The sequence below is a fragment of the Nuphar pumila genome, chromosome 15 (assembly GCF_984573655.1).
Source record: "Nuphar pumila chromosome 15, dmNupPumi1.hap1.1, whole genome shotgun sequence".
NCBI lineage: Eukaryota > Viridiplantae > Streptophyta > Magnoliopsida > Nymphaeales > Nymphaeaceae > Nuphar > Nuphar pumila.
This window is the reverse complement of record NC_143263.1, coordinates 66,431,550-66,438,222: the sequence shown is the minus strand read 5'-3', so window position 1 is coordinate 66,438,222 and position 6,673 is coordinate 66,431,550.

Genomic DNA, 6,673 nt, shown 5'->3' with positions numbered 1-6,673 from the left:
CTACTATCTACTTTACTGTAGACACATTTGTCAGCATCATGAATTTTAAAACCATTATGTACCAGAGAACTATCAAATTTTTAATGCCATTGCTTAGAGGCTTGCTTTAATCCATATAAGGATTTCTCAAGTTTGCAAACTTTGCGCTCTTGCCCTAGCACTACAAAACCTTCAAGTTGCTCCATATATATCTTTTCATCTAATTCTCCATTCAAAAAGGCAGTTTTTACGTCCATTTGATGGATTTGAAACTTATATATGGCAGCCATGGCAATCAGAATTCTAATAGTAGATATTCTGGTTACAAGAGCAAAAGTATCAAAATAATCAATACCTTCTTTTTGTTTAAAGCCTTTTGCAACCAAACATGCTTTAAATTTATCGATTGTACCATCAACTTTTAATTTCTTTTTGAAAATCCATTTGTAGCCAATAGTTTTGCAGCCAATAGTTTTGCAACCAACAGGTAAATCCACTAATTTCCAAACATTATTAGACATAATTGATTCTATTTCATCATTAATAGCTTCTCTCCAAAATGCAGCATCTTGAGAAGACATAGCCTCTTGAAAAGACATAGGATCATTCTCAATTAGAAATGTATAAAAGTCAGGACCAAAATTAGTTGGTTTTCTAATGCGTTTACTGTGTCTAACTTCAGTTTCTGGTTCATTAGCACAATCATTAGAATATTCAATCATGTCATTAACATGATATTCATCTACTGTAATGTGATTGCCATCAAGAAGAGAATCAAATGCATTTTTATGTTCTATGAAAGATGCATCTTTAGATTCTATAATAACATCATTAACAATGTCCAGAAATCTATATGCTTTACTATGTTCAGCATACCCAACAAATGCACATTTAAATGCTTTAGGTCCAACCTTCTTCATTTTATTTTCTGGAATTTTAACATATGTTAAACAACCCCAAACACGAAAATAACTAAGATTAGGTTTCTTACCAAAACATAATTCATAAGGTGATTTTTCAGATTTGGAATAAAGAACTCAGTTAAGAATATAACAAGCAGAAAGTATATCCTCTCCCCATAAGTTGGAATGCAAACCCGTATTAAGAAGCATAGCATTAATCATTTCTACAAGTGTTCTGTTTTTCCTTTCTGCTACTCCATTTTGTTCAGGAGTTCTAGGTGCTGAAGTTTGATGGATAATGTCATTATCTCTACAGAATTTATAAAATTCTCCTCCTAAGTATTCACCTCCTCTATCTGTTCTTAAATGTAAAATATTTGTTTTAAACCTATTTTGTACTTCAGCAAGATAAAGAAGAAATTTGGAAAATGCTTCAGATTTATGTTTCATCAAATAAACATAACAGAATTTCGAGTAATCATCTATAAACGTAATGAAATACCTATTGTCACCACGACTTAAAGCATTATCCATCGTACACACATCAGAATGCACTAATTCAAGCAATTTATAATTCTTTTCTACACTAGGAAACAGGAGTCTAGTTAACTTAGTTTGAATGCATGTCTCACACTTATGTTTATGTTCTATTCTAACATGGCAAGGAAGAAGACCAAAGTTATTCATATTATGAATGCAACGAGAATTTATATGTCCTAATCTTGAATGCCAAAGAAAATAGGAGTCAATCATATAAACAGAAGTAGTAGCTTCATTTATGCTCATCTTGAACATACCACCAGTGGCAAACCCTTTTTCTACAAAGATTTTTCCTTTGGTCACAGTTACAATCCCAGACTCAATAACAATCTTAAAGTCATTTCGTGACAATAGATCTGCAGAGATTAAATTTTTCCGAACTTCTGGAGCATAGTGAACATTCTCAAGTGTTAGGACTTTTCTGGAGATGAACTTAATTTCCACACTCCCTTTTTCCAGCACTTTAGTTGAGGAAGAGTTTCCCATAAAGAGATTGCATCCCTCCCCCACTACTTCATACGACTTGAACAAGTTCCTGTCGTTTGCCACATGAACAATACTTCCAGTATCCAGGTATCAGTCCTTATTTGCAGCCACCATAAAGGTTTCAGAGATTACAACAACAAGTCTTTCTTCTGACTCATTTGGCTTAGGACCAGTCATCTTCTGTTCTCTGCATTCTCTAGCAAAATGACCAAACTTGCCACAAACATAGCAACTAATTTTCTTTTTATCAGTTGGATTTTTCCCTTTCACGAAATTCTTTTTGATTTTATGGGTTTTCATGATTTTTCCACCCTTGTTACCAACAAAATTCACTTTAAGATAACCTTCTTTAGGACTCAAATTTTTTTTGTCATGAAGACGAGTTTCCTCCTCAATTCGGATGTCCTTAAGAAGACTATCTAAAGTGATTTTCTCATTTTATGTTTTAGGTGATTCCTATATTCTTTCCAGGAATCCAACAGTTTTCCAATCATGACAACAACTTGGAAGTCATCATCAAGATACTTACTTTCTCCTTTGATCTTATAGGCCAGAATTTGCATCTCATGAATTTAAGCAAGTATTGACTTATCATCAACAATAGAAAAATTAACATACTGATCTACGATAAACCTTTTGTTACCAGCATCTTCTGCATTGTACTTGATCTCGAGAGCATTCCATAACTCTCCAGCCGACTCCAATGGTGAATACAGGTCAAAGAAAGAATCGACTAAAGTGTTCAGGATATGCCCTTTGCATCGGTAGTTGTCAGTATGCCACTTCTCTCGCTCTTTCTTTTGTTCTTTTGTCTCAACTTCTCCAGCAATGACAGTGAGACATGGCTTTTTGAGGACATAGTCGATATGCAGCTCAGACAATAAGAAAAAGACCTTTGATTGCCACCACTTGAAGTTTGACCCATCAAATCGATCGAGTTTTTCAAGGTCACGACTAAGCAGATTGATGGAGTTAGATGTCAAACCAGAGGTCATATTGAAGTTCTAAAATTGTTACACCAACCTTGTGAAAAATGGATTTCAGAAAAGAGATTTCAAGCCTAGAGGCACGTTCTTAAGATCATTATCTTTATAACTACAATCGCCTTACTCCGAAAATTCCGAAGATGCGAAAAAGGGTTATGTTACGATTGAGTTCCCAGGATACAACTAGGCTTGAACCTCAAGAGAGTCGCTGCTTCACAAGAAGAGATGATCTCTCCCACACATGAACTCTGCATGCCAAACCGAGAAGAAAGAAAGGAGAAAACTGGAGAGTCAGAAATTCTGATAATTCAAAAGACGGAAAAGGAAGAGATTTATAGACTTGTGAGAAAGGCCAAAATGTTTTGAGATAAATGAGATTAATGGTCATAATCCAGACGGTTTGAAAATAGGACGAAAAAGTCTTTGAACGGTCACCCACCTTTGATTGTCAATCAAAGGCCTTCAAAACCGTCCAACAATCACCATGCAACATAAACTCAATATAAATGCTATTAAAACCTTTCAAACGGCCAAATATCTCGAAACTGAAAATCCAAAACGGACATTTGCACCTCGCACCAGTGCGAGCGTGCGAAGTGCGCCATCAAAACGCCACATTGCGCCTCAAGCGCCGGCGTGTCCGTTGTTGCACGATGCACAGCAACATCCGCAATCCACCTAAAGACTCATGGCTTACCAAAGTAAAGAATAGATAACAAACTCTCTATTTAAACCTCTTGAAAAACTTTTCTCTTTTAGATATGAGACTAAACATTTTTCAAAACACTTTTGGTAGTAAACAAAATCATCAAGATTTAATATTTTAAAACTTTCCTAACAAAATGAACTTAGGCGATGAAACCATGCTCTAGGTGCCAGTTTGAGCCCATATAAGGCCTTTCGACAAACATGATGAGGATGTTGAGAACTCACAAATTCTTGGAGAAGACCATGAATAAACACATTATAAACTGCCAGTTGTCGAATTGACCAACCCAAGGTTACCATAATGGATAACAATGAGCGAATGGTTAAAGCTTTAACAACAATTCTGAATATTTCAAAGTAGACTCATTCCCCTCTTTTTGTGTTAAGCCCTTAGCAACCAGCCGGACTTTGTAATGTTCAATCTCCCCATTAGCTCGAAGCTTGATTTTAAATATCCATTTGCAGCTGATTATATTGTGATTGAGACGAGGAGGTACAAGATCCCAAGTCTTGTTCCCAATCCACCATGCAGTAAAAAGCCAGCAACACCACACAAAATATCATCTCTTGCTCTCGGGTGGTAATTGCGGATGGAGTAAGTCCCTTGTGAAGATACTTGATGAATGAAAGAGATGCCAAGATGCTGCCATGATGAAGTGAATAGAGCCTGAAAATAAGGGTAGTATCATAGCAAGTCTCGGGTGGATTCAACATCTGCACCACATATGCAACAAACCCTAACCATGTAGAATCCACGACTAGACAGATTTTCGTGGGTCAAAACGCCATCCATGACCACCAACCAAGCAAATTGCTTTGATTTAGGGGACGACCCATTAGCCCACAGACATTTTTCCGATAAAGGGTTGATCCCCACAATTCCAAACGCTAGACAAAAGGAAGCCACAGAGTGCTCACCTGAAGTGGAATGAGCCCAACTGCAAACAGCACTGCCATCGCCTAAGGATACCAAACCTGATGTGAACTGGGGCCATATTTTACATCATTGAATCCAAACCCCCAAAGAGGACCGCCTCGCCCTGGCCGGAAACCAGTCACACGGTAGGCCTTGCAAGGCATATTTCGATTTGAAATATGGGGCCAGATCACCTTCATTTCGACAAATAGACCACCACAATTTTGACAACAATGCCATATTATTCAAAGAGAGTGAGGAGATCCTCAGACCACCTCTTTTTGTATGGCAACCCCAGACCAAGCAGCCAATGTCAATTTAAAAAGTTTGTCTTTGTGTACATTGTAATTATTATTATTATTATTATGGTTTAGATGTTTTATTACATGTTGAGAGGGTGAAGCAATAGGTATTCATATATAGTGCAAAATTCTCCTCCTCGTTGCTCATGAAGGACAATTTCTCATTAGACTTGGAAGTCATTTTTTATGTAACAGCTTTGCATGCAAATCCCCGACTGCTATCCATCTATATCGACATTTCTGGGTGGACACAACACCCATATCTAGAAATGCAAAGATAGATGAAAGCCAAAGAATCGTTAAGCTGCATATGATGTAAAGTTTTTTAGTGGTCAACTCTTATATCCCGTGAATAACACATCGGAATGCAGAGGGTGCTCACGAGTATGGAAATTCTTTATGAGCATTAGTAAGCATCACTTAGGCTGCCCACCTTGTGGCTCAACCTCGCACCCTTGTTAGAGGCTCAACGAGGGTATGTCGAGTGATGATAATTCATCTTAGCTAGAGAGCTTCACTACATCAAACTAACACCTGGTTTAGGTTGAAAAAAGATCTTCTTGGTAGTAGCGGGGGTTTTCTCGCAGGATGCACTGTGCTCTTCAGAGCCAGCATATGCCAAAATGCAACGTGTGCCACAAAAACAAGGTTTCTGTGAAAATGCATGAAGTACTAAGCATTTTTGCAGGCATCATCATTATTACATAAACACTATCTTTTCTTTTCCCGGCAGAAAGAGAGGGCAATTTTCAACGTCCTTTCTTTTCTGCTAAAAGCTTTCTCATCAGGTAGAAACCCTTGAGCGGAGTCTTCTTCCCCTGCACACAAATAAGTAAGCCTTGAGAAAAAGACATGCTCCAATTATTGATATTATTATCCTCTTCAATCCTAAATGCTTTATAAACTGACTCACCTATCTAGGATTAGGGAGATCTTAGGGACTGTCATTGTTACCTTTTTTCTTTTTTTGAAACGCAAGCTACTGGGGTTTGAACATGCAAAGGCCCACCACAAAGAGACGTGCACTGACAGCTCCTACCAACCACGCGGTGCCACTGTTGGTGTGTCATTGTTACTTATTAAGAACAATGACCTCTTTGGTTTGTTCTGAAGAGGGTGATGATGAGGATTGTATTTAGGATCAAGAAGCGAAGATTCATGCCAAAGTGAGAAACTCCATCTCAGTCCCACACTTTTTTTGACAGAGAAAGCCTTAGGCTGACCCTTACCAGTTATACAACCATACCATTTGGGGTTCGAACTTGCAACGTCCCAACACAAGGTGGCTTGCACTAACTGCTCCTGCCAAACAAGAGCCCCCGTTGGTCTTAGTCCCACATTTACCCCCAGCCCAAAGGGTGCACTTGTTTTAAGGTTTTCTGGTTCAAACGGCTGAATTACGATCGGACTCATTATTTTCATATATAGACAACAAAACAAGATCTGAAATATATAATCAAGATGGATGCCAGACAGACTTTTCTCCATTGATTTTGTTTTTTATTGCATTTTTTATCCAAGCCATATTTGTATATGGATCAAATCTAATTGTTTGTATCGTATTCATGTGTATCGGTTTGAATAGGCCGATTTTGTATCTTACTGTATTGTTTATTTTTTTTAATTATTTTAATATTTCATAAATTTTTAAACTTTTCAATGCTTTTAATATAAAAAAGTAAATATGACTGATCCAGCTCCATTTGGTTCCAGTTCAAATCGATTGATTCTCTGAATCGATTCAAGTTTGAAACAGATACTGATAACATTGGTTTATACATTTAATAAGCTCTCTCTCCCTCTCCAGGCAGAGGCCTAGAGCTATATCACAACGATTGGTGGATAAGGTGACAT